This window comes from Cyprinus carpio, chromosome A4 (genome assembly GCF_018340385.1).
Source record: "Cyprinus carpio isolate SPL01 chromosome A4, ASM1834038v1, whole genome shotgun sequence".
Classification (NCBI taxonomy): Eukaryota; Metazoa; Chordata; class Actinopteri; order Cypriniformes; family Cyprinidae; genus Cyprinus; species Cyprinus carpio.
In genome coordinates, this window is record NC_056575.1 from 23,992,990 (window position 1) to 24,018,377 (window position 25,388).

General features: G+C 50.5%; 43 non-coding genes across 43 annotated transcripts; 22 read left to right on the top strand and 21 right to left on the bottom strand.

The window, feature by feature from the left end:
- Window positions 1–212: 212 nt before the first annotated feature.
- trnal-cag lies at window positions 213–295 on the bottom strand. Its single transcript has one exon. It is a non-coding gene; the product is annotated as a tRNA-Leu (tRNA).
- A 94-nt stretch (window positions 296–389) lies between these two features.
- Window positions 390–463, top strand: trnam-cau. The gene has a single exon. It is a non-coding gene; the product is annotated as a tRNA-Met (tRNA).
- A 796-nt stretch (window positions 464–1,259) lies between these two features.
- trnal-cag lies at window positions 1,260–1,342 on the bottom strand. Its single transcript has one exon. It is a non-coding gene; the product is annotated as a tRNA-Leu (tRNA).
- Window positions 1,343–1,436: 94 nt separating this feature from the next.
- trnam-cau lies at window positions 1,437–1,510 on the top strand. The gene has a single exon. It is a non-coding gene; the product is annotated as a tRNA-Met (tRNA).
- A 798-nt stretch (window positions 1,511–2,308) lies between these two features.
- Window positions 2,309–2,391, bottom strand: trnal-cag. Its single transcript has one exon. It is a non-coding gene; the product is annotated as a tRNA-Leu (tRNA).
- Window positions 2,392–2,485: 94 nt separating this feature from the next.
- Window positions 2,486–2,559, top strand: trnam-cau. The gene has a single exon. It is a non-coding gene; the product is annotated as a tRNA-Met (tRNA).
- A 787-nt stretch (window positions 2,560–3,346) lies between these two features.
- trnal-cag lies at window positions 3,347–3,429 on the bottom strand. Its single transcript has one exon. It is a non-coding gene; the product is annotated as a tRNA-Leu (tRNA).
- A 94-nt stretch (window positions 3,430–3,523) lies between these two features.
- Window positions 3,524–3,597, top strand: trnam-cau. The gene has a single exon. It is a non-coding gene; the product is annotated as a tRNA-Met (tRNA).
- A 795-nt stretch (window positions 3,598–4,392) lies between these two features.
- trnal-caa lies at window positions 4,393–4,483 on the bottom strand. The gene is given in 2 exon segments: window positions 4,393–4,437; window positions 4,446–4,483. It is a non-coding gene; the product is annotated as a tRNA-Leu (tRNA).
- A 94-nt stretch (window positions 4,484–4,577) lies between these two features.
- trnam-cau lies at window positions 4,578–4,651 on the top strand. Its single transcript has one exon. It is a non-coding gene; the product is annotated as a tRNA-Met (tRNA).
- A 796-nt stretch (window positions 4,652–5,447) lies between these two features.
- On the bottom strand, window positions 5,448–5,530 carry trnal-cag. The gene has a single exon. It is a non-coding gene; the product is annotated as a tRNA-Leu (tRNA).
- Window positions 5,531–5,624: 94 nt separating this feature from the next.
- On the top strand, window positions 5,625–5,698 carry trnam-cau. Its single transcript has one exon. It is a non-coding gene; the product is annotated as a tRNA-Met (tRNA).
- An 801-nt stretch (window positions 5,699–6,499) lies between these two features.
- Window positions 6,500–6,582, bottom strand: trnal-cag. The gene has a single exon. It is a non-coding gene; the product is annotated as a tRNA-Leu (tRNA).
- Window positions 6,583–6,676: 94 nt separating this feature from the next.
- On the top strand, window positions 6,677–6,750 carry trnam-cau. The gene has a single exon. It is a non-coding gene; the product is annotated as a tRNA-Met (tRNA).
- Window positions 6,751–7,549: 799 nt separating this feature from the next.
- trnal-cag lies at window positions 7,550–7,632 on the bottom strand. The gene has a single exon. It is a non-coding gene; the product is annotated as a tRNA-Leu (tRNA).
- Window positions 7,633–7,726: 94 nt separating this feature from the next.
- trnam-cau lies at window positions 7,727–7,800 on the top strand. Its single transcript has one exon. It is a non-coding gene; the product is annotated as a tRNA-Met (tRNA).
- Window positions 7,801–8,597: 797 nt separating this feature from the next.
- On the bottom strand, window positions 8,598–8,680 carry trnal-cag. Its single transcript has one exon. It is a non-coding gene; the product is annotated as a tRNA-Leu (tRNA).
- A 94-nt stretch (window positions 8,681–8,774) lies between these two features.
- On the top strand, window positions 8,775–8,848 carry trnam-cau. Its single transcript has one exon. It is a non-coding gene; the product is annotated as a tRNA-Met (tRNA).
- An 800-nt stretch (window positions 8,849–9,648) lies between these two features.
- Window positions 9,649–9,733, bottom strand: trnal-cag. The gene has a single exon. It is a non-coding gene; the product is annotated as a tRNA-Leu (tRNA).
- Window positions 9,734–9,827: 94 nt separating this feature from the next.
- Window positions 9,828–9,901, top strand: trnam-cau. Its single transcript has one exon. It is a non-coding gene; the product is annotated as a tRNA-Met (tRNA).
- Window positions 9,902–10,705: 804 nt separating this feature from the next.
- trnal-cag lies at window positions 10,706–10,789 on the bottom strand. Its single transcript has one exon. It is a non-coding gene; the product is annotated as a tRNA-Leu (tRNA).
- Window positions 10,790–10,883: 94 nt separating this feature from the next.
- trnam-cau lies at window positions 10,884–10,957 on the top strand. The gene has a single exon. It is a non-coding gene; the product is annotated as a tRNA-Met (tRNA).
- Window positions 10,958–11,753: 796 nt separating this feature from the next.
- Window positions 11,754–11,836, bottom strand: trnal-cag. The gene has a single exon. It is a non-coding gene; the product is annotated as a tRNA-Leu (tRNA).
- Window positions 11,837–11,930: 94 nt separating this feature from the next.
- trnam-cau lies at window positions 11,931–12,004 on the top strand. The gene has a single exon. It is a non-coding gene; the product is annotated as a tRNA-Met (tRNA).
- Window positions 12,005–12,806: 802 nt separating this feature from the next.
- trnal-cag lies at window positions 12,807–12,889 on the bottom strand. Its single transcript has one exon. It is a non-coding gene; the product is annotated as a tRNA-Leu (tRNA).
- Window positions 12,890–12,987: 98 nt separating this feature from the next.
- trnam-cau lies at window positions 12,988–13,061 on the top strand. The gene has a single exon. It is a non-coding gene; the product is annotated as a tRNA-Met (tRNA).
- Window positions 13,062–13,857: 796 nt separating this feature from the next.
- On the bottom strand, window positions 13,858–13,940 carry trnal-cag. Its single transcript has one exon. It is a non-coding gene; the product is annotated as a tRNA-Leu (tRNA).
- Window positions 13,941–14,034: 94 nt separating this feature from the next.
- On the top strand, window positions 14,035–14,108 carry trnam-cau. Its single transcript has one exon. It is a non-coding gene; the product is annotated as a tRNA-Met (tRNA).
- Window positions 14,109–14,905: 797 nt separating this feature from the next.
- Window positions 14,906–14,988, bottom strand: trnal-cag. Its single transcript has one exon. It is a non-coding gene; the product is annotated as a tRNA-Leu (tRNA).
- Window positions 14,989–15,082: 94 nt separating this feature from the next.
- On the top strand, window positions 15,083–15,156 carry trnam-cau. The gene has a single exon. It is a non-coding gene; the product is annotated as a tRNA-Met (tRNA).
- An 800-nt stretch (window positions 15,157–15,956) lies between these two features.
- Window positions 15,957–16,039, bottom strand: trnal-cag. Its single transcript has one exon. It is a non-coding gene; the product is annotated as a tRNA-Leu (tRNA).
- A 94-nt stretch (window positions 16,040–16,133) lies between these two features.
- Window positions 16,134–16,207, top strand: trnam-cau. Its single transcript has one exon. It is a non-coding gene; the product is annotated as a tRNA-Met (tRNA).
- Window positions 16,208–16,992: 785 nt separating this feature from the next.
- Window positions 16,993–17,077, bottom strand: trnal-cag. Its single transcript has one exon. It is a non-coding gene; the product is annotated as a tRNA-Leu (tRNA).
- A 94-nt stretch (window positions 17,078–17,171) lies between these two features.
- Window positions 17,172–17,245, top strand: trnam-cau. Its single transcript has one exon. It is a non-coding gene; the product is annotated as a tRNA-Met (tRNA).
- An 801-nt stretch (window positions 17,246–18,046) lies between these two features.
- On the bottom strand, window positions 18,047–18,129 carry trnal-cag. The gene has a single exon. It is a non-coding gene; the product is annotated as a tRNA-Leu (tRNA).
- A 94-nt stretch (window positions 18,130–18,223) lies between these two features.
- On the top strand, window positions 18,224–18,297 carry trnam-cau. The gene has a single exon. It is a non-coding gene; the product is annotated as a tRNA-Met (tRNA).
- Window positions 18,298–19,094: 797 nt separating this feature from the next.
- trnal-cag lies at window positions 19,095–19,177 on the bottom strand. Its single transcript has one exon. It is a non-coding gene; the product is annotated as a tRNA-Leu (tRNA).
- A 94-nt stretch (window positions 19,178–19,271) lies between these two features.
- On the top strand, window positions 19,272–19,345 carry trnam-cau. Its single transcript has one exon. It is a non-coding gene; the product is annotated as a tRNA-Met (tRNA).
- Window positions 19,346–20,136: 791 nt separating this feature from the next.
- Window positions 20,137–20,220, bottom strand: trnal-cag. Its single transcript has one exon. It is a non-coding gene; the product is annotated as a tRNA-Leu (tRNA).
- A 94-nt stretch (window positions 20,221–20,314) lies between these two features.
- trnam-cau lies at window positions 20,315–20,388 on the top strand. Its single transcript has one exon. It is a non-coding gene; the product is annotated as a tRNA-Met (tRNA).
- A 797-nt stretch (window positions 20,389–21,185) lies between these two features.
- trnal-cag lies at window positions 21,186–21,268 on the bottom strand. The gene has a single exon. It is a non-coding gene; the product is annotated as a tRNA-Leu (tRNA).
- Window positions 21,269–21,362: 94 nt separating this feature from the next.
- trnam-cau lies at window positions 21,363–21,436 on the top strand. Its single transcript has one exon. It is a non-coding gene; the product is annotated as a tRNA-Met (tRNA).
- A 2,929-nt stretch (window positions 21,437–24,365) lies between these two features.
- trnam-cau lies at window positions 24,366–24,439 on the top strand. The gene has a single exon. It is a non-coding gene; the product is annotated as a tRNA-Met (tRNA).
- Window positions 24,440–25,388: the final 949 nt, after the last annotated feature.

The window sequence follows — 25,388 nt, forward strand, 5'->3', positions numbered from 1 at the left end:
GACTCCAGCTGGTGGAACGGCTTGCCTATCTCAATTCGAGCAGCGGAGTCTTTAACCATTTTCAAAAAAATGTCTGAAGACACATGTTTTTCATCAGCACCTGACCAATTAATACTAGCATTTGCCTAATGCGGTGTTTTGTCAAAGTTAACGCCCTGCTGGCTCCACGTGCCAGAAGACTGAAGTCTCTGTCTGCAGCCAAAGGATAGGTCTGTCAGAAGTGGGATTCGAAACCCACGCCTCAGGGGAGACTGCGACCTGAACGCAGCGCCTTAGACCGCTCGGCCATCCTGACACCTGTGCTTGGCGTGAGCTGACCTGTTGGAGCTAGACCTAAAGTCAAGGACCTGGAAGCTAGTGATTCTCTGTTCAGCCCCGTCAGCCTGCAGGCCTCGTTGGCGCAGTTAGGCAGCGCGTCAGTCTCATAATCTGAAGGTCGTGAGTTTGAGCCTCACACGGGGCAGGGTGGTGCTTTTTTGATACCTGAGAGCGCTTAGACCAGGGGTGTCAAACTAAATTCCTTTAGGGCCGGAGCCCTGCAGAGTTTTGTTCCAACCCTGCTCAAACACACATAGCATGTAGTTTTCAAATGAGCCTGAAGGGCGTGATAAGTTGGATCAGGTGTGTTGAATTAGGGCTGAATCTAAACTCTGCAGGGCTCCGGCCCTCCAGGAATTGAGTTTGACACCCATGGTTCTCTCCAGACTGGACTAGTGTTATGCTCCCTTGGCGGGTCTTCCGGCACGTACTATCAAGCCTCTGCAACTGGGTCCAGAATGCAGCAGCGAGAGCGGTCTTCAACGAGCCAAAGAAAGCCCAAGTCACACCTCTCTTCATAATTTTGCGCTGGCTACCAACAGCTGCTCGCATCAGAATCGAGGTGCTGATGTTTGCCTACAAGATGACCACTGGCTCTTCAGCAATATACCTAAAGTCGCTGGTTCAGACCTATGCGCCCTCAAGAAGCTTGCGTTCTGCAAGTGAACGACGCCTTCAGGTGCCATCCCTAAGAGGCACAAAATCACTCTGACGGACATTTTCCTGGACTGTTCCCAGCTGGTGGAACGGCTTGCCTATCTCAATTCGAGCAGCGGAGTCTTTAACCATTTTCAAAAAATGTCTGAAGACACATCTTTTTCATCAGCACCTGACCAATTAATACTAGCATTTGCCTAATGCGGTGTTTTGTCAAAGTTAACGCCCTGCTGGCTCCACGTGCCAGAAGACTGAAGTCTCTGTCTGCAGCCAAAGGATAGGTCTGTCAGAAGTGGGATTCGAACCCACGCCTCCAGGGGAGACTGCGACCTGAACGCAGCGCCTTAGACCGCTCGGCCATCCTGACACCTGTGCTTGGCGTGAGCTGACCTGTTGGAGCTAGACCTAAAGTCAAGGACCTGGAAGCTAGTGATTCTCTGTTCAGCCCCGTCAGCCTGCAGGCCTCGTTGGTGCAGTTAGGCAGCGCGTCAGTCTCATAATCTGAAGGTCGTGAGTTCGAGCCTCACACGGGGCAGGGTGGTGCTTTTTTTGATACCTGAGAGCGCTTAGACCAGGGGTGTCAAACTAAATTCCTTTAGGGCCGGAGCCCTGCAGAGTTTTGTTCCAAACCTGCTCAAACACACATAGCATGTAGTTTTCAAATGAGCCTGAAGGGCGTGATTAGTTGGATCAGGTGTGTTGAATTAGGGCTGAATCTAAACTCTGCAGGGCTCCGGCCCTCCAGGAATTGAGTTTGACACCCATGGTTCTCTCCAGACTGGACTAATGTTATGCTCCCTTGGCGGGTCTTCCGGCACGTACTATCAAGCCTCTGCAACTGGGTCCAGAATGCAGCAGCGAGAGCGGTCTTCAACGAGCCAAAGAAAGCCCAAGTCACACCTCTCTTCATAATTTTGCGCTGGCTACCAACAGCTGCTCGCGTCAGAATCGAGGTGCTGATGTTTGCCTACAAGATGACCACTGGCTCTTCAGCAATATACCTAAAGTCGCTGGTTCAGACCTATGCGCCCTCAAGAAGCTTGCGTTCTGCAAGTGAACGACGCCTCCAGGTGCCATCCCTAAGAGGCACAAAATCACTCTGACGGACATTTTCCTGGACTGTTCCCAGCTGGTGGAATGGCTTGCCTATCTCAATTCGAGCAGCGGAGTCTTTAACCATTTTCAAAAAAATGTCTGAAGACACATGTTTTTCATCAGCACCTGACCAATTAATACTAGCATTTGCCTAATGCGGTGTTTTGTCAAAGTTAACGCCCTGCTGGCTCAACGTGCCAGAAGACTGAAGTCTCTGTCTGCAGCCAAAGGATAGGTCTGTCAGAAGTGGGATTCGAACCCACGCCTCCAGGGGAGACTGCGACCTGAACGCAGCGCCTTAGACCGCTCGGCCATCCTGACAGCTGTGCTTGGCGTGAGCTGACCTGTTGGAGCTAGACCTAAAGTCAAGGACCTGGAAGCTAGTGATTCTCTGTTCAGCCCCGTCAGCCTGCAGGCCTCGTTGGCGCAGTTAGGCAGCGCGTCAGTCTCATAATTTGAAGGTCGTGAGTTCGAGCCTCACACGGGGCAGGGTGGTGCTTTTTTGATACCTGAGAGCGCTTAGACCAGGGGTGTCAAACTAAATTCCTTTAGGGCCGGAGCCCTGCAGAGTTTTGTTCCAACCCTGCTCAAACACACATAGCATGTAGTTTTCAAATGAGCCTGAAGGGCGTGATTAGTTGGATCAGGTGTGTTGAATTAGGGCTGAATCTAAACTCTGCAGGGCTCCGGCCCTCCAGGAATTGAGTTTGACACCCATGGTTCTCTCCAGACTGGACTAATGTTATGCGGGTCTTCCGGCACGTACTATCGAGCCTCTGCAACTGGGTCCAGAATGCAGCAGTGAGAGCGGTCTTCAACGAGCCAAAGAAAGCCCAAGTCACACCTCTCTTCATAATTTTGCGCTGGCTACCAACAGCTGCCCGCATCAGAATCGAGGTGCTGATGTTCGCCTACAAGATGACCACTGGCTCTTCCGCAATATACCTAAAGTCGCTGGTTCAGACCTATGCGCCCTCAAGAAGCTTGCGTTCTGCAAGTGAACGACGCCTCCAGGTGCCATCCCTAAGAGGCACAAAATCACTCTGACGGACATTTTCCTGGACTGTTCCCAGCTGGTGGAACGGCTTGCCTATCTCAATTCGAGCAGCGGAGTCTTTAACCATTTTCAAAAAATGTCTGAAGACACATTTTTTTCATCAGCACCTGACCAATTAATACTAGCATTTGCCTAATGCGGTGTTTTGTCAAAGTTAACGCCCTGCTGGCTCAACGTGCCAGAAGACTGAAGTCTCTGTCTGCAGCCAAAGGATAGGTTTGTCAGAAGTGGGATTCGAACCCACGCCTCCAGGGGAGACTGCGACCTGAACGCAGCGCCTTAGACCGCTCGGCCATCCTGACAGCTGTGCTTGGCGTGAGCTGACCTGTTGGAGCTAGACCTAAAGTCAAGGACCTGGAAGCTAGTGATTCTCTGTTCAGCCCCGTCAGCCTGCAGGCCTCGTTGGCGCAGTTAGGCAGCGCGTCAGTCTCATAATCTGAAGGTCGTGAGTTCGAGCCTCACACGGGGCAGGGTGGTGCTTTTTTGATACCTGAGAGCGCTTAGACCAGGGGTGTCAAACTAAATTCCTTTAGGGCCGGAGCCCTGCAGAGTTTTGTTCCAACCCTGCTCAAACACACACAGCATGTAGTTTTCAAATGAGCCTGAAGGGCGTGATTAGTTGGATCAGGTGTGTTGAATTAGGGCTGAATCTAAACTCTGCAGGGCTCCGGCCCTCCAGGAATTGAGTTTGACACCCATGGTTCTCTCCAGACTGGACTAATGTTATGCTCCCTTGGCGGGTCTTCCGGCACGTACTATCAAGCCTCTGCAACTGGGTCCAGAATGCAGCAGCGAGAGCGGTCTTCAACGAGCCAAAGAAAGCCCAAGTCACACCTCTCTTCATAATTTTGCGCTGGCTACCAACAGCTGCTCGCATCAGAATCGAGGTGCTGATGTTTGCCTACAAGATGACCACTGGCTCTTCAGCAATATACCTAAAGTCGCTGGTTCAGACCTATGCGCCCTCAAGAAGCTTGCGTTCTGCAAGTGAATGACGCCTCAGGTGCCATCCCTAAGAGGCACAAAATCACTCTGACGGACATTTTCCTGGACTGTTCCCAGCTGGTGGAACGGCTTGCCTATCTCAATTCGAGCAGCGGAGTCTTTAACCATTTTCAAAAAATGTATGAAGACACATGTTTTTCATCAGCACCTGACCAATTAATACTAGCATTTGCCTAATGCGGTGTTTTGTCAAAGTTAACGCCCTGCTGGCTCAACGTGCCAGAAGACTGAAGTCTCTGTCTGCAGCCAAAGGATAGGTCTGTCAGAAGTGGGATTTGAACCCACGCCTCCAGGGGAGACTGCGACCTGAACGCTTGAGCGCAGCGCCTTAGACCGCTCGGCCATCCTGACACCTGTGCTTGGCGTGAGCTGACCTGTTGGAGCTAGACCTAAAGTCAAGGACCTGGAAGCAAGTGATTCTCTGTTCAGCCCCTTCAGCCTGCAGGCCTCGTTGGCGCAGTTAGGCAGCGCGTCAGTCTCATAATCTGAAGGTCGTGAGTTCGAGCCTCACACGGGGCAGGGTGGTGCTTTTTTGATACCTGAGAGCGCTTAGACCAGGGGTGTCAAACTAAATTCCTTTAGGGCCGGAGCCCTGCAGAGTTTTGTTCCAAACCTGCTCAAACACACATAGCATGTAGTTTTCAAATGAGCCTGAAGGGCGTGATTAGTTGGATCAGGTGTGTTGAATTAGGGCTGAATCTAAACTCTGCAGGGCTCCGGCCCTCCAGGAATTGAGTTTGACACCCATGGTTCTCTCCAGACTGGACTAATGTTATGCTCCCTTGGCGGGTCTTCCGGCACGTACTATCGAGCCTCTGCAACTGGGTCCAGAATGCAGCAGCGAGAGCGGTCTTCAACGAGCCAAAGAAAGCCCAAGTCACACCTCTCTTCATAATTTTGCGCTGGCTACCAACAGCTGCTCGCATCAGAATCGAGGTGCTGATGTTTGCCTACAAGATGACCACTGGCTCTTCAGCAATATACCTAAAGTCGCTGGTTCAGACCTATGCGCCCTCAAGAAGCTTGCGTTCTGCAAGTGAACGACGCCTCCAGGTGCCATCCCTAAGAGGCACAAAATCACTCTGACGGACATTTTCCTGGACTGTTCCCAGCTGGTGGAACGGCTTGCCTATCTCAATTCGAGCAGCGGAGTCTTTAACCATTTTCAAAAAATGTCTGAAGACACATGTTTTTCATCAGCACCTGACCAATTAATACTAGCATTTGCCTAATGCGGTGTTTTGTCAAAGTTAACGCTCTGCTGGCTCAACGTGCCAGAAGACTGAAGTCTCTGTCTGCAGCCAAAGGATAGGTCTGTCAGAAGTGGGATTCGAACCCACGCCTCCAGGGGAGACTGCGACCTGAACGCAGCGCCTTAGACCGCTCGGCCATCCTGACACCTGTGCTTGGCGTGAGCTGACCTGTTGGAGCTAGACCTAAAGTCAAGGACTTGGAAGCTAGTGATTCTCTGTTCAGCCCCGTCAGCCTGCAGGCCTCGTTGGCGCAGTTAGGCAGCGCGTCAGTCTCATAATCTGAAGGTCGTGAGTTCGAGCCTCACACGGGGCAGCGTTGTGCTTTTTTGATACCTGAGAGCGCTTAGACCAGGGGTGTCAAACTAAATTCCTTTAGGGCCGGAGCCCTGCAGAGTTTTGTTCCAACCCTGCTCAAACACACACAGCATGTAGTTTTCAAATGAGCCTGAAGGGCGTGATTAGTTGGATCAGGTGTGTTGAATTAGGGCTGAATCTAAACTCTGCAGGGCTCCGGCCCTCCAGGAATTGAGTTTGACACCCATGGTTCTCTCCAGACTGGACTAATGTTATGCTCCCTTGGCGGGTCTTCCGGCACGTACTATCAAGCCTCTGCAACTGGGTCCAGAATGCAGCAGCGAGAGCGGTCTTCAACGAGCCAAAGAAAGCCCAAGTCACACCTCTCTTCATAATTTTGCGCTGGCTACCAACAGCTGCTCGCGTCAGAATCGAGGTGCTGATGTTTGCCTACAAGATGACCACTGGCTCTTCAGCAATATACCTAAAGTCGCTGGTTCAGACCTATGCGCCCTCAAGAAGCTTGCGTTCTGCAAGTGAACGACGCCTTCAGGTGCCATCCCTAAGAGGCACAAAATCACTCTGACGGACATTTTCCTGGACTGTTCCCAGCTGGTGGAACGGCTTGGCTTGCCTATCTCAATTCGAGCAGCGGAGTCTTTAACCATTTTCAAAAAATGTCTGAAGACACATGTTTTTCATCAGCACCTGACCAATTAATACTAGCATTTGCCTAATGCGGTGTTTTGTCAAAGTTAACGCCCTGCGGGCTCCACGTGCCAGAAGACTGAAGTCTCTGTCTGCAGCCAAAGGATAGGTCTGTCAGAAGTGGGATTCGAACCCACGCCTCCAGGGGAGACTGCGACCTGAACGCAGCGCCTTAGACCGCTCGGCCATCCTGACACCTGTGCTTATCGTGAGCTGACCGGTTGGAGCTAGACCTAAAGTCAAGGACCTGGAAGCTAGTGATTCTCTGTTCAGCCCCGTCAGCCTGCAGGCCTCGTTGGCGCAGTTAGGCAGCGCGTCAGTCTCATAATCTGAAGGTCGTGAGTTCGAGCCTCACACGGGGCAGTGTGGTGCTTTTTTGATACCTGAGAGCGCTTAGACCAGGGGTGTCAAACTAAATTCCTTTAGGGCCGGAGCCCTGCAGAGTTTTGTTCCAAACCTGCTCAAACACACATAGCATGTAGTTTTCAAATGAGCCTGAAGGGCGTGATTAGTTGGATCAGGTGTGTTGAATTAGGGCTGAATCTAAACTCTGCAGGGGCTCCGGCCCTCCAGGAATTGAGTTTGACACCCATGGTTCTCTCCAGACTGGACTAATGTTATGCTCACTTGGCGGGTCTTCCGGCACGTACTATCAAGCCTCTGCAACTGGGTCCAGAATGCAGCAGCGAGAGCGGTCTTCAACGAGCCAAAGAAAGCCCAAGTCACACCTCTCTTCATAATTTTGCGCTGGCTACCAACAGCTGCTCGCGTCAGAATCGAGGAGGTGCTGATGTTTGCCTACAAGATGACCACTGGCTCTTCAGCAATATACCTAAAGTCGCTGGTTCAGACCTATGCGCCCTCAAGAAGCTTGCGTTCTGCAAGTGAACGACGCCTCCAGGTGCCATCCCTAAGAGGCACAAAATCACTCTGACGGACATTTTCCTGGACTGTTCCCAGCTGGTGGAACGGCTTGCCTATCTCAATTCGAGCAGCGGAGTCTTTAACCATTTTCAAAAAATGTCTGAAGACACATTTTTTCATCAGCACCTGACCAATTAATACTAGCATTTGCCTAATGTGGTGTTTTGTCAAAGTTAATGCCCTGCTGGCTCCACGTGCCAGAAGACTGAAGTCTCTGTCTGCAGCCAAAGGATAGGTCTGTCAGAAGTGGGATTCGAACCCACGCCTCCAGGGGAGACTGCGACCTGAACGCAGCGCCTTAGACCGCTCGGCCATCCTGACACCTGTGCTTGGCGTGAGCTGACCTGTTGGAGCTAGACCTAAAGTCAAGGACCGGGAAGCTAGTGATTCTCTGTTCAGCCCCGTCAGCCTGCAGGCCTCGTTGGCGCAGTTAGGCAGCGCGTCAGTCTCATAATCTGAAGGTCGTGAGTTCGAGCCTCACACGGGGCAGGGTGGTGCTTTTTTGATACCTGAGAGCGCTTAGACCAGGGGTGTCAAACTAAATTCCTTTAGGGCCGGAGCCCTGCAGAGTTTTGTTCCAAACCTGCTCAAACACACATAGCATGTAGTTTTCAAATGAGCCTGAAGGGCGTGATTAGTTGGATCAGGTGTGTTGAATTAGGGCTGAATCTAAACTCTGCAGGGCTCCGGCCCTCCAGGAATTGAGTTTGACACCCATGGTTCTCTCCAGACTGGACTAATGTTATGCTCCCTTGGCGGGTCTTCCGGCACGTACTATCAAGCCTCTGCAACTGGGTCCAGAATGCAGCAGCGAGAGCGGTCTTCAACGAGCCAAAGAAAGCCCAAGTCACACCTCTCTTCATAATTTTGCGCTGGCTACCAACAGCTGCTCGCGTCAGAATCGAGGTGCTGATGTTTGCCTACAAGATGACCACTGGCTCTTCAGCAATATACCTAAAGTCGCTGGTTCAGACCTATGCGCCCTCAAGAAGCTTGCGTTCTGCAAGTGAACGACGCCTTCAGGTGCCATCCCTAAGAGGCACAAAATCACTCTGACGGACATTTTCCTGGACTGTTCCCAGCTGGTGGAACGGCTTGCCTATCTCAATTCGAGCAGCGGAGTCTTTAACCATTTTCAAAGAAATGTCTGAAGACACATGTTTTTCATCAGCACCTGACCAATTAATACTAGCATTTGCCTAATGCGGTGTTTTGTCAAAGTTAACGCCCTGCTGGCTCAACGTGCCAGAAGACTGAAGTCTCTGTCTGCAGCCAAAGGATAGGTCTGTCAGAAGTGGGATTCGAACCCACGCCTCCAGGGGAGACTGCGACCTGAACGCAGCGCCTTAGACCGCTCGGCCATCCTGACACCTGTGCTTGGCGTGAGCTGACCTGTTGGAGCTAGACCTAAAGTCAAGGACCTGGAAGCTTGTGATTCTCTGTTCAGCCCCGTCAGCCTGCAGGCCTCGTTGGCGCAGTTAGGCAGCGCGTCAGTCTCATAATCTGAAGGTCGTGAGTTCGAGCCTCACACGGGGCAGGGTGGTGCTTTTTTGATACCTGAGAGCGCTTAGACCAGGGGTGTCAAACTAAATTCCTTTAGGGCCGGAGCCCTGCAGAGTTTTGTTCCAACCCCTGCTCAAACACACACAGCATGTAGTTTTCAAATGAGCCTGAAGGGCGTGATTAGTTGGATCAGGTGTGTTGAATTAGGGCTGAATCTAAACTCTGCAGGGCTCCGGCCCTCCAGGAATTGAGTTTGACACCCATGGTTCTCTCCAGACTGGACTAATGTTATGCTCCCTTGGCGGGTCTTCCGGCACGTACTATCAAGCCTCTGCAACTGGGTCCAGAATGCAGCAGCGAGAGCGGTCTTCAACGAGCCAAAGAAAGCCCAAGTCACACCTCTCTTCATAATTTTGCGCTGGCTACCAACAGCTGCTCGCGTCAGAATCGAGGTGCTGATGTTTGCCTACAAGATGACCACTGGCTCTTCCGCAATATACCTAAAGTCGCTGGTTCAGACCTATGCGCCCTCAAGAAGCTTGCGTTCTGCAAGTGAACGACGCCTTCAGGTGCCATCCCTAAGAGGCACAAAATCACTCTGACGGACATTTTCCTGGACTGTTTCCCCAGCTGGTTGAACGGCTTGCCTATCTCAATTCGAGCAGCGGAGTCTTTAACCATTTTCAAAGAAATGTCTGAAGACACATGTTTTTCATCAGCACCTGACCAATTAATACTAGCATTTGCCTAATGCGGTGTTTTGTCAAAGTTAACGCCCTGCTGGCTCAACGTGCCAGAAGACTGAAGTCTCTGTCTGCAGCCAAAGGATAGGTCTGTCAGAAGTGGGATTCGAACCCACGCCTCCAGGGGGGAGACTGCGACCTGAACGCAGCGCCTTAGACCGCTCGGCCATCCTGACACCTGTGCTTGGTGTGAGCTGACCTGTTGGAGCTAGACCTAAAGTCAAGGACCTGGAAGCTAGTGATTCTCTGTTCAGCCCCGTCAGCCTGCAGGCCTCGTTGGCGCAGTTAGGCAGCGCGTCAGTCTCATAATCTGAAGGTCGTGAGTTCGAGCCTCACACGGGGCAGGGTGGTGCTTTTTTGATACCTGAGAGCGCTTAGACCAGGGGGGGGTGTCAAACTAAATTCCTTTAGGGCCGGAGCCCTGCAGAGTTTTGTTCCAACCCTGCTCAAACACACATAGCATGTAGTTTTCAAATGAGCCTGAAGGGCGTGATTAGTTGGATCAGGTGTGTTGAATTAGGGCTGAATCTAAACTCTGCAGGGCTCCGGCCCTCCAGGAATTGAGTTTGACACCCATGGTTCTCTCTCCAGACTGGACTAATGTTATGCTCCCTTGGCGGGGGTCTTCCGGCACGTACTATCAAGCCTCTGCAACTGGGTCCAGAATGCAGCAGCGAGAGCGGTCTTCAACGAGCCAAAGAAAGCCCAAGTCACACCTCTCTTCATAATTTTGCGCTGGCTACCAACAGCTGCTCGCATCAGAATCGAGGTGCTGATGTTTGCCTACAAGATGACCACTGGCTCTTCAGCAATATACCTAAAGTCGCTGGTTCAGACCTATGCGCCCTCAAGAAGCTTGCGTTCTGCAAGTGAACGACGCCTTCAGGTGCCATCCCTAAGAGGCACAAAATCACTCTGACGGACATTTTCCTGGACTGTTCCCAGCTGGTGGAACGGCTTGCCTATCTCAATTCGAGCAGCGGAGTCTTTAACCATTTTCAAAAAATGTCTGAAGACACATGTTTTTCATCAGCACCTGACCAATTAATACTAGCATTTGCCTAATGCGGTGTTTTGTCAAAGTTAACGCCCTGCTGGCTCAACGTGCCAGAAGACTGAAGTCTCTGTCTGCAGCCAAAGGATAGGTCTGTCAGAAGTGGGATTCGAACCCACGCCTCCAGGGGGAGACTGCGACCTGAACGCAGCGCCTTAGACCGCTCGGCCATCCTGACACCTGTGCTTGGCGTGAGCTGACCTGTTGGAGCTAGACCTAAAGTCAAGGACCTGGAAGCTAGTGATTCTCTGTTCAGCCCCGTCAGCCTGCAGGCCTCGTTGGCGCAGTTAGGCAGCGCGTCAGTCTCATAATCTGAAGGTCGTGAGTTCGAGCCTCACACGGGGCAGGGTGGTGCTTTTTTGATACCTGAGAGCGCTTAGACCAGGGGTGTCAGACTAAATTCCTTTAGGGCCGGAGCCCTGCAGAGTTTTGTTCCAACCCTGCTCAAACACACATAGCATGTAGTTTTCAAATGAGCCTGAAGGGCGTGATTAGTTGGATCAGGTGTGTTGAATTAGGGCTGAATCTAAACTCTGCAGGGCTCCGGCCCTCCAGGAATTGAGTTTGACACCCATGGTTCTCTCCAGACTGGACTAATGTTATGCTCCCTTGGCGGGTCTTCCGGCACGTACTATCAAGCCTCTGCAACTGGGTCCAGAATGCAGCAGCGAGAGCGGTCTTCAACGAGCCAAAGAAAGCCCAAGTCACACCTCTCTTCATAATTTTGCGCTGGCTACCAACAGCTGCTCGCGTCAGAATCGAGGTGCTGATGTTTGCCTACAAGATGACCACTGGCTCTTCAGCAATATACCTAAAGTCGCTGGTTCAGCCCTATGCGCCCTCAAGAAGCTTGCGTTCTGCAAGTGAACGACGCCTTCAGGTGCCATCCCTAAGAGGCACAAAATCACTCTGACGGACATTTTCCTGGACTGTTCCCAGCTGGTGGAACGGCTTGCCTATCTCAATTCGAGCAGCGGAGTCTTTAACCATTTTCAAAAAATGTATGAAGACACATGTTTTTCATCAGCACCTGACCAATTAATACTAGCATTTGCCTAATGCGGTGTTTTGTCAAAGTTAACGCCCTGCTGGCTCCACGTGCCAGAAGACTGAAGTCTCTGTCTGCAGCCTAAGGATAGGTCTGTCAGAAGTGGGATTCGAACCCACGCCTCCAGGGGAGACTGCGACCTGAACGCAGCGCCTTAGACCGCTCGGCCATCCTGACACCTGTGCTTGGCGTGAGCTGACCTGTTGGAGCTAGACCTAAAGTCAAGGACCTGGAAGCTAGTGATTCTCTGTTCAGCCCCGTCAGCCTGCAGGCCTTGTTGGCGCAGTTAGGCAGCGCGTCAGTCTCATAATCTGAAGGTCGTGAGTTCGAGCCTCACACGGGGCAGGGTGGTGCTTTTTTTGATACCTGAGAGCGCGTAGACCAGGGGTGTCAAACTAAATTCCTTTAGGGCCGGAGCCCTGCAGAGTTTTGTTCCAACCCTGCTCAAACACACATAGCATGTAGTTTTCAAATGAGCCTGAAGGGCGTGATTAGTTGGATCAGGTGTGTTGAATTAGGGCTGAATCTAAACTCTGCAGGGCTCCGGCCCTCCAGGAATTGAGTTTGACACCCATGGTTCTCTCCAGACTGGACTAATGTTATGCTCCCTTGGCGGGTCTTCCGGCACGTACTATCAAGCCTCTGCAACTGGGTCCAGAATGCAGCAGCGAGAGCGGTCTTCAACGAGCCAAAGAAAGCCCAAGTCACACCTCTCTTCATAATTTTGCGCTGGCTACCAACAGCTGCTCGCATCAGAATCGAGGTGCTGATGTTTGCCTACAAGATGACCACCACTGGCTCTTCAGCAATATACCTAAAGTCGCTGGTTCAGACCTATGCGCCCTCAAGAAGCTTGCGTTCTGCAAGTGAACGACGCCTTCAGGTGCCATCCCTAAGAGGCACAAAATCACTCTGACGGACATTTTCCTGGACTGTTCCCAGCTGGTGGAACGGCTTGCCTATCTCAATTCGAGCAGCGGAGTCTTTAACCATTTTCAAAAAATGTCTGAAGACACACATGTTTTTCATCAGCACCTGACCAATTAATACTAGCATTTGCCTAATGCGGTGTTTTGTCAAAGTTAACGCCCTGCTGGCTCAACGTGCCAGAAGACTGAATTCTCTGTCTGCAGCCAAAGGATAGGTCTGTCAGAAGTGGGATTCGAACCCACGCCTCCAGGGGAGACTGCGACCTGAACGCAGCTCCTTAGACCGCTCGGCCATCCTGACACCTGTGCTTGGCGTGAGCTGACCTGTTGGAGCTAGACCTAAAGTCAAGGACCTGGAAGCTAGCTAGTGATTCTCTGTTCAGCCCCGTCAGCCTGCAGGCCTCGTTGGCGCAGTTAGGCAGCGCGTCAGTCTCATAATCTGAAGGTCGTGAGTTCGAGCCTCACACGGGGCAGTGTGGTGCTTTTTTGATACCTGAGAGCGCTTAGACCAGGGGTGTCAAACTAAATTCCTTTAGGGCCGGAGCCCTGCAGAGTTTTGTTCTAACCCTGCTCAAACACACATAGCATGTAGTTTTCAAATGAGCCTGAAGGGCGTGATTAGTTGGATCAGGTGTGTTGAATTAGGGCTGAATCTAAACTCTGCAGGGCTCCGGCCCTCCAGGAATTGAGTTTGACACCCATGGTTCTCTCCAGACTGGACTAATGTTATGCTCACTTGGCGGGTCTTCCGGCACGTACTATCAAGCCTCTGCAACTGGGTCCAGAATGCAGCAGCGAGAGCGGTCTTCAACGAGCCAAAGAAAGCCCAAGTCACACCTCTCTTCATAATTTTGCGCTGGCACCAACAGCTGCTCGCATCAGAATCGAGGTGCTGATGTTTGCCTACAAGATGACCACTGGCTCTTCAGCAATATACCTAAAGTCGCTGGTTCAGACCTATGCGCCCTCAAGAAGCTTGCGTTCTGCAAGTGAACGACGCCTTCAGGTGCCATCCCTAAGAGGCACAAAATCACTCTGACGGACATTTTCCTGGACTGTTCCCAGCTGGGGGAACGGCTTGCCTATCTCAGTTCGAGCAGCGGAGTCTTTAACCATTTTCAAAAAATGTCTGAAGACACATCTTTTTTGATCAGCACCTGACCAATTAATACTAGCATTTGCCTAATGCGGTGTTTTGTCAAAGTTAACGCCCTGCTGGCTCAACGTGCCAGAAGACTGAAGTCTCTGTCTGCAGCCAAAGGATAGGTCTATCAGAAGTGGGATTCGAACCCACGCCTCCAGGTGAGACTGCGACCTGAACGCAGCGCCTTAGACCGCTCGGCCATCCTGACAGCTGTGCTTGGCGTGAGCTGACCTGTTGGAGCTAGACCTAAAGTCAAGGACCTGGAAGCTAGTGATTCTCTGTTCAGCCCCGTCAGCCTGCAGGCCTCGTTGGCGCAGTTAGGCAGTGCGTCAGTCTCATAATCTGAAGGTCGTGAGTTCGAGCCTCACACGGGGCAGGGTGGTGCTTTTTTGATACCTGAGAGCGCTTAGACCAGGGGTGTCAAACTAAATTCCTTTAGGGCCGGAGCCCTGCAGAGTTTTGTTCCAACCCTGCTCAAACACACATAGCATGTAGTTTTCAAATGAGCCTGAAGGGCGTGATTAGTTGGATCAGGTGTGTTGATTTAGGGCTGAATCTAAACTCTGCAGGGCTCCGGCCCTCCAGGAATTGAGTTTGACACCCATGGTTCTCTCCAGACTGGACTAATGTTATGCTCCCTTGGCGGGTCTTCCGGCACGTACTATCGAGCCTCTGCAACTGGGTCCAGAATGCAGCAGCGAGAGCGGTCTTCAACGAGCCAAAGAAAGCCCAAGTCACACCTCTCTTCATAATTTTGCGCTGGCTACCAACAGCTGCTCGCGTCAGAATCGAGGTGCTGATGTTTGCCTACAAGATGACCACTGGCTCTTCAGCAATATACCTAAAGTCGCTGGTTCAGACCTATGCGCCCTCAAGAAGCTTGCGTTCTGCAAGTGAACGACGCCTCCAGGTGCCATCCCTAAGAGGCACAAAATCACTCTGACGGACATTTTCCTGGACTGTTCCCAGCTGGTGGAACGGCTTGCCTATCTCAATTCGAGCAGTGGAGTCTTTAACCATTTTCAAAAAATGTCTGAAGACACATCTTTTTTCATCAGCACCTGACCAATTAATACTAGCATTTGCCTAATGCGGTGTTTTGTCAAAGTTAACGCCCTGCTGGCTCAACATGCCAGAAGACTGAAGTCTCTATCTGCAGCCAAAGGATAGGTCTGTCAGAAGTGGGATTCGAACCCACGCCTCCAGGGGAGACTGCGACCTGAACGCAGCGCCTTAGACCGCTCGGCCATCCTGACACCTGTGCTTGGCGTGAGCTGACCTGTTGGAGCTAGACCTAAAGTCAAGGACCTGGAAGCTAGTGATTCTCTGTTCAGCCCCGTCAGCCTGCAGGCCTCGTTGGCGCAGTTAGGCAGCGCGTCAGTCTCATAATCTGAAGGTCGTGAGTTCGAGCCTCACACGGGGCAGGGTGGTGCTTTTTTTGATACCTGAGAGCGCTTAGACCAGGGGTGTCAAACTAAATTCCTTTAGGGCCGGAGCCCTGCAGAGTTTTGTTCCAAACCTGCTCAAACACACATAGCATGTAGTTTTCAAATGAGCCTGAAGGGCGTGATTAGTTGGATCAGGTGTGTTGAATTAGGGCTGAATCTAAACTCTGCAGGGCTCCGGCCCTCCAGGAATTGAGTTTGACACCCATGGTTCTCTCCAGACTGGACTAATGTTATGCTCCCTTGGCGGGTCTTCCGGCACGTACTATCAAGCCTCTGCAACTGGGTCCAGAATGCAGCAGCGAGAGCGGTCTTCAACGAGCCAAAGAAAGCCCAAGTCACACCTCTCTTCATAATTTTGCGCTGGCTACCAACAGCTGCTCGCGTCAGAATCGAGGTGCTGATGTTTGTCTACAAGATGACCACTGGCTCTTCAGCAATATACCTAAAGTCGCTGGTTCAGACCTATGCGCCCTCAAGAAGCTTGCGTTCTGCAAGTGAACGACGCCTTCAGGTGCCATCCCTAAGAGGCACAAAATCACTCTGACGGACATTTTCCTGGACTGTTCCCAGCTGGTGGAACGGCTTGCCTATCTCAATTCGAGCAGCGGAGTCTTTAACCATTTTCAAAAAATGTCTGAAGACACATCTTTTTTCATCAGCACCTGACCAATTAATACTAGCATTTGCCTAATGCGGTGTTTTGTCAAAGTTAACGCCCTGCTGGCTCAACGTGCCAGAAGACTGAAGTCTCTGTCTGCAGCCAAAGGATATAGGTCTGTCAGAAGTGGGATTCGAACCCACGCCTCCAGGGAAGACTGCGACCTGAACGCAGCGCCTTAGACCGCTCGGCCATCCTGACACCTGTGCTTGGCGTGAGCTGACCTGTTGGAGCTAGACCTAAAGTCAAGGACCTGGAAGCTAGTGATTCTCTGTTCAGCCCCGTCAGCCTGCAGGCCTCGTTGGCGCAGTTAGGCAGCGCGTCAGTGTCATAATCTGAAGGTCGTGAGTTCGAGCCTCACACGGGGCAGGGTGATGCTTTTTGATACCTGAGAGCGCTTAGACCAGGGGTGTCAGACTAAATTCCTTTAGGGCCGGAGCCCTGCAGAGTTTTGTTCCAACCCTGCTCAAACACACACAGCATGTAGTTTTCAAATGAGCCTGAAGGGCGTGATTAGTTGGATCAGGTGTGTTGATTTAGGGCTGAATCTAAACTCTGCAGGGCTCCGGCCCTCCAGGAATTGAGTTTGACACCCATGGTTCTCTCCAGACTGGACTAATGTTATGCGGGTCTTCCGGCACGTACTATCGAGCCTCTGCAACTGGGTCCAGAATGCAGCAGCGAGAGCGGTCTTCAACGAGCCAAAGAAAGCCCAAGTCACACCTCTCTTCATAATTTTGCGCTGGCTACCAACAGCTGCTCGCATCAGAATCGAGGTGCTGATGTTTGCCTACAAGATGACCACTGGCTCTTCAGCAATATACCTAAAGTCGCTGGTTCAGACCTATGCGCCCTCAAGAAGCTTGCGTTCTGCAAGTGAACGACGCCTCCAGGTGCCATCCCTAAGAGGCACAAAATCACTCTGACGGACATTTTCCTGGACTGTTCCCAGCTGGTGGAACGGCTTGCCTATCTCAATTCGAGCAGCGGAGTCTTTAACCATTTTCAAAAAATGTCTGAAGACACATCTTTTTCATCAGCACCTGACCAATTAATACTAGCATTTGCCTAATGCGGTGTTTTGTCAAAGTAACGCCCTGCTGGCTCAACGTGCCAGAAGACTGAAGTCTCTGTCTGCAGCCAAAGGATAGGTTTGTGAAAAGTGGGATTCGAACCCACGCCTCCAGGGGGGAGACTGCGACCTGAACGCAGCGCCTTAGACCGCTCGGCCATCCTGACAGCTGTGCTTGGCGTGAGCTGACCTGTTGGAGCTAGACCTAAAGTCAAGGACCTGGAAGCTAGTGATTCTCTGTTCAGCCCCGTCAGCCTGCAGGCCTCGTTGGCGCAGTTAGGCAGCGCGTCAGTCTCATAATCTGAAGGTCGTGAGTTCGAGCCTCACACGGGGCAGGGTGATGCTTTTTGATACCTGAGAGCGCTTAGACCAGGGGTGTCAAACTAAACTCCTTTAGGGCCGGAGCCCTGCAGAGTTTTGTTCTCAACCCTGCTCAAACACACATAGCATGTAGTTTTCAAATGAGCCTGAAGGGCGTGATTAGTTGGATCAGGTGTGTTGATGAATTAGGGCTGAAATCTAAACTCTGCAGGGCTCCGGCCCTCCAGGAATTGAGTTTTGACACCCATGGTTCTCTCCAGACTGGACTAATGTTATGCTCCCTTGGCGGGTCTTCCGGCACGTACTATCAAGCCTCTGCAACTGGGTCCAGAATGCAGCAGCGAGAGCGGTCTTCAACGAGCCAAAGAAAGCCCAAGTCACACCTCTCTTCATAATTTTGCGCTGGCTACCAACAGCTGCTCGCGTCAGAATCGAGGTGCTGATGTTTGCCTACAAGATGACCACTGGCTCTTCAGCAATGTACCTAAAGTCGCTGGTTCAGACCTATGCGCCCTCAAGAAGCTTGCGTTCTGCAATTGAACGACGCCTCCAGGTGCCATCCCTAAGAGGCACAAAATCACTCTGACGGACATTTTCCTGGACTGTTCCCAGCTGGTGGAACGGCTTGCCTATCTCAATTCGAGCAGCGGAGTCTTTAACCATTTTCAAAAAATGTATGAAGACACATGTTTTTCATCAGCACCTGACCAATTAATACTAGCATTTGCCTAATGCGGTGTTTTGTCAAAGTTAACGCCCTGCTGGCTCAACGTGCCAGAAGACTGAAGTCTCTGTCTGCAGCCAAAGGATAGGTCTGTCAGAAGTGGGATTCGAACCCACGCCTCCAGGGGAGACTGCGACCTGAACGCAGCGCCTTAGTCCGCTCGGCCATCCTGACACCTGTGCTTGGCGTGAGCTGACCTGTTGGAGCTAGACCTAAAGTCAAGGACCTGGAAGCTAGTGATTCTCTGTTCAGCCCCGTCAGCCTGCAGGCCTCGTTGGCGCAGTTAGGCAGCGTGTCAGTCTCATAATCTGAAGGTCGTGAGTTCAAGCCTCACACGGGGCAGGGTGGTGCTTTTTTGATACCTGAGACCGCTTAGACCAGGGGTGTCAAACTAAATTCCTTTAGGGCCGGAGCCCTGCAGAGTTTTGTTCCAACCCTGCTCAAACACACATAGCATGTAGTTTTCAAATGAGCCTGAAGGGCGTGATTAGTTGGATCAGGTGTGTTGAATTAGGGCTGAATCTAAACTCTGCAGGGCTCCGGCCCTCCAGGACTTGAGTTTGACACCCATGGTTCTCTCCAGACTGGACTAATGTTATGCTCCCTTGGCGGGTCTTCCGGCACGTACTATCAAGCCTCTGCAACTGGGTCCAGAATGCAGCAGCGAGAGCGGTCTTCAACGAGCCAAAGAAAGCCCAAGTCACACCTCTCTTCATAATTTTGCGCTGGCTACCAACAGCTGCTCGCATCAGAATCGAGGTGCTGATGTTTGCCTACAAGATGACCACTGGCTCTTCAGCAATATACCTAAAGTCGCTGGTTCAGACCTATGCGCCCTCAAGAAGCTTGCGTTCTGCAAGTGAACGACGCCTCCAGGTGCCATCCCTAAGAGGCACAAAATCACTCTGACGGACATTTTCCTGGACTGTTCCCAGCTGGTGGAACGGCTTGCCTATCTCAATTCGAGCAGCGGAAGTCTTTAACCATTTTCAAAAAATGTCTGAAGACACATGTTTTTCATCAGCACCTGACCAATTAATACTAGCATTTGCCTAATGCGGTGTTTTGTCAAAGTTAACGCCCTGCTGGCTCAACGTGCCAGAAGACTGAAGTCTCTATCTGCAGCCAAAGGATAGGTCTGTCAGAAGTGGGATTCGAACCCACGCCTCCAGGTTAGACTGCGACCTGAACGCAGCGCCTTAGACCGCTCGGCCATCCTGACAGCTGTGCTTGGCGTGAGCTGACCTGTTGGAGTTAGACCTAAAGTCAAGGACCTGGAAGCTAGTGATTCTCTGTTCAGCCCCGTCAGCCTGCAGGCCTCGTTGGCGCAGTTAGGCAGCGCGTCAGTCTCATAATCTGAAGGTCGTGAGTTCGAGCCTCACACGGGGCAGGGTGATGCTTTTTGATACCTGAGAGCGCTTAGACCAGGGGTGTCAGACTAAATTCCTTTAGGGCCGGAGCCCTGCAGAGTTTTTTGTTCCAACCCTGCTCTAAAACACAAACAGCATGTAGTTTTCACATGTGCCTGAAGGGCGTGATTAGTTGGATCAGGTGTGTTGAATTAGGGCTGAATCTAAACTCTGCAGGGCTCCGGCCCTCCAGGAATTGAGTTTGACACCCATGGTTCTCTCCAGACTGGACTAATGTTATTGCGGGTCTTCCGGCACGTACTATCGAGCCTCTGCGACTGGGTCCAGAATGCAGCAGTGAGAGCGGTCTTCAACGAGCCAAAGAAAGCCCAAGTCACACCTCTCTTCATAATTTTGCGCTGGCTACCAACAGCTGCTCGCGTCAGAATCGAGGTGCTGATGTTTGCCTACAAGATGACCACTGGCTCTTCAGCAATATACCTAAAGTCGCTGGTTCAGACCTATGCGCCCTCAAGAAGCTTGCGTTCTGCAAGTGAACGACGCCTCCAGGTGCCATCCCTAAGAGGCACAAAATCACTCTGACGGACATTTTCCTGGACTGTTCCCAGCTGGTGGAACGGCTTGCCTATCTCAATTCGAGCAGCGGAGTCTTTAACCATTTTCAAAAAATGTCTGAAGACACATGTTTTTCATCAGCACCTGACCAATTAATACTAGCATTTGCCTAATGCGGTGTTTTGTCAAAGTTAACGCCCTGCTGGCTCAACGTGCCAGAAGACTGAAGTCTCTGTCTGCAGCCAAAGGATAGGTCTGTCAGAAGTGGGATTCGAAACCCACGCCTCCAGGTGAGACTGCGACCTGAACGCAGCGCCTTAGACCGCTCGGCCATCCTGACACCTGTGCTTGGCGTGAGCTGACCTGTTGGAGCTAGACCTAAAGTCAAGGACCTGGAAGCTAGTTATTCTCTGTTCAGCCCCGTCAGCCTGCAGGCCTCGTTGGCGCAGTTAGGCAGCGCGTCAGTCTCATAATCTGAAGGTCGTGAGTTCGAGCCTCACACGGGGCAGGGTGGTGCTTTTTTGATACCCTGAGAGCGCTTAGACCAGGGGTGTCAAACTAAATTCCTTTAGGGCCGGAGCCCTGCAGAGTTTTGTTCCAAACCTGCTCAAACACACATAGCATGTAGTTTTCAAATGAGCCTGAAGGGCGTGATTAGTTGGATCAGGTGTGTTGAATTAGGGCTGAATCTAAACTCTGCAGGGCTCCGGCCCTCCAGGAATTGAGTTTGACACCCATGGTTCTCTCCAGACTGGACTAATGTTATGCTCCCTTGGCGGGTCTTCCGGCACGTACTATCAAGCCTCTGCAACTGGGTCCAGAATGCAGCAGCGAGAGCGGTCTTCAACGAGCCAAAGAAAGCCCAAGTCACACCTCTCTTCATAATTTTGCGCTGGCTACCAACAGCTGCTCGCGTCAGAATCGAGGTGCTGATGTTTGCCTACAAGATGACCACTGGCTCTTCAGCAATATACCTAAAGTCGCTGGTTCAGACCTATGCGCCCTCAAGAAGCTTGCGTTCTGCAAGTGAACGACGCCTTCAGGTGCCATCCCTAAGAGGCACAAAATCACTCTGACGGACATTTTCCTGGACTGTTCCCAGCTGGTGGAACGGCTTGCCTATCTCAATTCGAGCAGCGGAGTATTTAACCATTTTCAAAAAATGTCTGAAGACACATGTTTTTCATCAGCACCTGACCAATTAATACTAGCATTTGCCTAATGCGGTGTTTTGTCAAAGTTAACGCCCTGCTGGCTCAACGTGCCAGAAGACTGAAGTCTCTGTCTGCAGCCAAAGGATAGGTCTGTCAGAAGTGGGATTCGAACCCACGCCTCCAGGGGAGACTGCGACCTGAACGCAGCGCCTTAGACCGCTCGGCCATCCTGACACCTGTGCTTGGCGTGAGCTGACCTGTTGGAGCTAGACCTAAAGTCAAGGACCTGGAAGCTAGTGATTCTCTGTTCAGCCCCGTCAGCCTGCAGGCCTCGTTGGCGCAGTTAGGCAGCGCGTCAGTCTCATAATCTGAAGGTCGTGAGTTCGAGCCTCACACGGGGCAGGGTGGTGTGCTTTTTTTCTGATAACTGAGAGAGCTTAGACCAGGGGTGTCAAACTAAATTCCTTTAGGGCCCGAGCCCTGTAGAGTGTTGTTCCAACCCTTCTCAAACACACACAGCATGTAGTTTTCAAATGTGCCTGAAGGGCGTGATTAGTTGGATCAGGTGTGTTGAATTAGGGCTGAATCTAAACTCTGCAGGGCTCCGGCCCTCCAGGAATTGAGTTTGACACCCATGGTTCTCTCCAGACTGGACTAATGTTATGCTCCCTTGGCGGGTCTTCCGGCACGTACTATCAAGCCTCTGCAACTGGGTCCAGAATGCAGCAGCGAGAGCGGTCTTCAACGAGCCAAAGAAAGCCCAAGTCACACCTCTCTTCATAATTTTGCGCTGGCTACCAACAGCTGCTCGCGTCAGAATCGAGGTGCTGATGTTTGCCTACAAGATGACCACTGGCTCTTCAGCAATATACCTAAAGTCGCTGGTTCAGACCTATGCGCCCTCAAGAAGCTTGCGTTCTGCAAGTGAACGACGCCTCCAGGTGCCATCCCTAAGAGGCACAAAATCACTCTGACGGACATTTTCCTGGACTGTTCCCAGCTGGTGGAACGGCTTGCCTATCTCAATTCGAGCAGCGGAGTCTTTAACCATTTTCAAAAAATGTCTGAAGACACATGTTTTTCATCAGCACCTGACCAATTAATACTAGCATTTGCCTAATGCGGTGTTTTGTCAAAGTTAACGCCCTGCTGGCTCAACGTGCCAGAAGACTGAAGTCTCTGTCTGCAGCCAAAGGATAGGTCTGTCAGAAGTGGGATTCGAACCCACGCCTCCAGGGGAGACTGCGACCTGAGCGCTAGCTGACGACGGATAGTCTGACAATATTTCAGAAATGTCAAGCAATGTCGAACTGCACAGCCAATCGCATCGAAGCGCTATGACATTTGGACCAATCGCGTCGAAGCGCTATAACATTTTCAGCCAATCAAAAAGCGCAATTCATAACATTCTCTTAACATTCGTGACATTTGACCAATCAGAGAACAGGGGGATGTTGACGGCACGTTTCCGCGTTTCACCGCTAGGTGGAGGGGTCAGCGCTTCTAGTCAGGTGTCAATCAAGTTGCCGAACCATGCCGAAGGTGCACGAAAGAATGATATTGTTTTTGAAAACTTTATTTACTGTTTTATTTACCTTTTATAATTTATTTTTTGAAAACTTATTTAATTTAATATCATTACTGTTCTGTTAGCATAATTGTCTCTCCAAAAAAACAAATTTAGAAATTATTTCTTTTTGATTTCTACATTCATTTTCATTTTATTTCCCTTTTTTATTTAATGTTGTTTGAAAACTTATTTAAAATTGAATTGGTTTAATATTCATTACTGTTCTGTTGGCATAATTGTGTAAAAAAAATTAAAAAAAAAAAAAAAAACTGGCAAATGATTGCTTTTTTTTTATTTGTACTTTAATATAACAGTTTCATCAGTACACTGCAACAATAGAACGTATATCTATAAAAACATAATTTGCATATTGTCATTTGTCACAGACATTTTTCAGCATATTAATTACTGATTTTTTGCATCTTTTTTTTCATTAGAAAGGACAGATTTGAAAGTGTCTTGAACTGAAAAAAATGCTTAATCAGAATACCAAACAATACAACTACAAATAATGCGGTGCTTAATCAAAGTTAATAAATATGAATGGCTACAAATAAAGTCTCTGCTTAATCAGAATAAATATGAATATACTTACAAATAACAACATGCTTAATCAGAATAAATATGAATATAATTACGCAAATAACAACATGCTTAATCAGAATGAAATATGCTTGGCGTAGCTAATTAGCTAGACCTAAAGTCAAATGGAAGCTAGTGATTCTGCTTAATCAGAATCAGCCTGCAGGCCTACAACTACGCATAAGGCAACATGCGTCAGTTAATCATAATCTGAAGGAATATGAGTTACCTCACACGGGGCTTAATCAGAATGCTTTTTTGATACCTGAGAGCGCTTAGACCAGGGGCTGTCAGACTAAATTCCTTTAGGGCGGAGCCCTGCAAGTTTTGTTCCAACCCTGCTCAGAACACATACAATGTAGTTTACAAATGAGCCTGAAGGGCGTAATCAGTTGGATCATATGAATATGAATTAGGGCTGAATCTAAAACATGCAGGGCTCCGGCCCTCCAGGAATTGAGTTTAACACCCATGGTTCTCTCCAGACTGGAGAATAAAAATATGCTATAATGGCGGGTCTTAACAACATACTATCAAGCCTCTGCAAATAAATATGAATACAAGCACTAGAGCGGTCTTCAACGAGCCAAAGAAAACACAAGTCACCCTCTCTTCATAATTTTCGCTGGCTAAAAACAGCTGCTCGCATCAAATCGAGGTGCTGATGTTTAATTACAAGATGACCACTGGCTCTTAAGCAATATACCTAAGTCGCTGTCTTCAGACCTGGATTCAAGAAGCTTGCGGTCTTGGTGAACGACGCCTGCAATGCCATCCCAGTGGCATATAAATCACGCGAATTTCATTTTCAAAGTTCCCCTGGTGGAAATTGCCTATCTCAATTCGAGCAGCGAGCATTTAAGGAAAAAATGTCTGAAGACACATCGAATTTCAGCACCTGACCAATTAATACTAGCATTTGCCTTTGCGGTGTTTTGTCAAAGTTAACGCCCTGCTGGCTCAACCTGCCAGAAGACTTCTTCCCTGTCTTCCCCAAACCTTCTGTCAGAAGTGGGATTGTTCCCACGCCTCCAGGGGAGACTGCGACCTGAACGCAGCGCCTTAGACCGCTCGGCCATCCTGACAGCTGTGCTTGGCGTGAGCTGACCTGTTGGAGCTAGACCTAAAGTCAAGGACCTGGAAGCTAGTGATTCTCTGTTCAGCCCCGTCAACCTGCAGGCCTCGTTGGCGCAGTTAGGCAGCGCGTCAGTCTCATAATCTGAAGGTCGTGAGTTCGAGCCTCACACGGGGCAGGGTGGTGCTTTTTGATACCTGAGAGCGCTTAGACCAGGGGTGTCAAACTAAATTCCTTTAGGGCCGGAGCCCTGCAGAGTTTTGTTCCAACCCTGCTCAAACACATACAGCATGTAGTTTTCAAATGAGCCTGAAGGGCGTGATTAGTTGGATCAGGTGTGTTGAATTAGGGCTGAATCTAAACTCTGCAGGGCTCCGGCCCTCCAGGAATTGAGTTTGACACCCATGGTTCTCTCCAGACTGGACTAATGTTATGCTCCCTTGGCGGGTCTTCCGGCACGTACTATCAAGCCTCTGCAACTGGGTCCAGAATGCAGCAGCGAGAGCGGTCTTCAACGAGCCAAAGAAAGCCCAAGTCACACCTCTCTTCATAATTTTGCGCTGGCTACCAACAGCTGCTCGCATCAGAATCGAGGTGCTGATGTTTGCCTACAAGATGACCACTGGCTCTTCAGCAATATACCTAAAGTCGCTGGTTCAGACCTATGCGCCCTCAAGAAGCTTGCGTTCTGCAAGTGAACGACGCCTTCAGGTGCCATCCCTAAGAGGCACAAAGTCACTCTGACGGACATTTTCCTGGACTGTTCCCAGCTGGTGGAACGGCTTGCCTATCTCAATTCGAGCAGCGGAGTCTTTAACCATTTTCAAAAAATGTCTGAAGACACAGCTTTTTCATCAGCACCTGACCAATTAATACTAGCATTTGCCTAATGCGGGTGTTTTGTCAAAGTTAACGCCCTGCTGGCTCCACGTGCCAGAAGACTGAAGTCTCTGTCTGCAGCCAAAGGATAGGTCTGTCAGAAGTGGGATTCGAACCCACGCCTCCAGGGGAGACTGCGACCTGAGCGCCAGCTGACGACGGATAGTCCGACAATATTTCAGAAATGTCTAGCAATGTCAAACTGCATAGCCAATCGCATCAAAGCGCTATGACATTTGGACCAATCG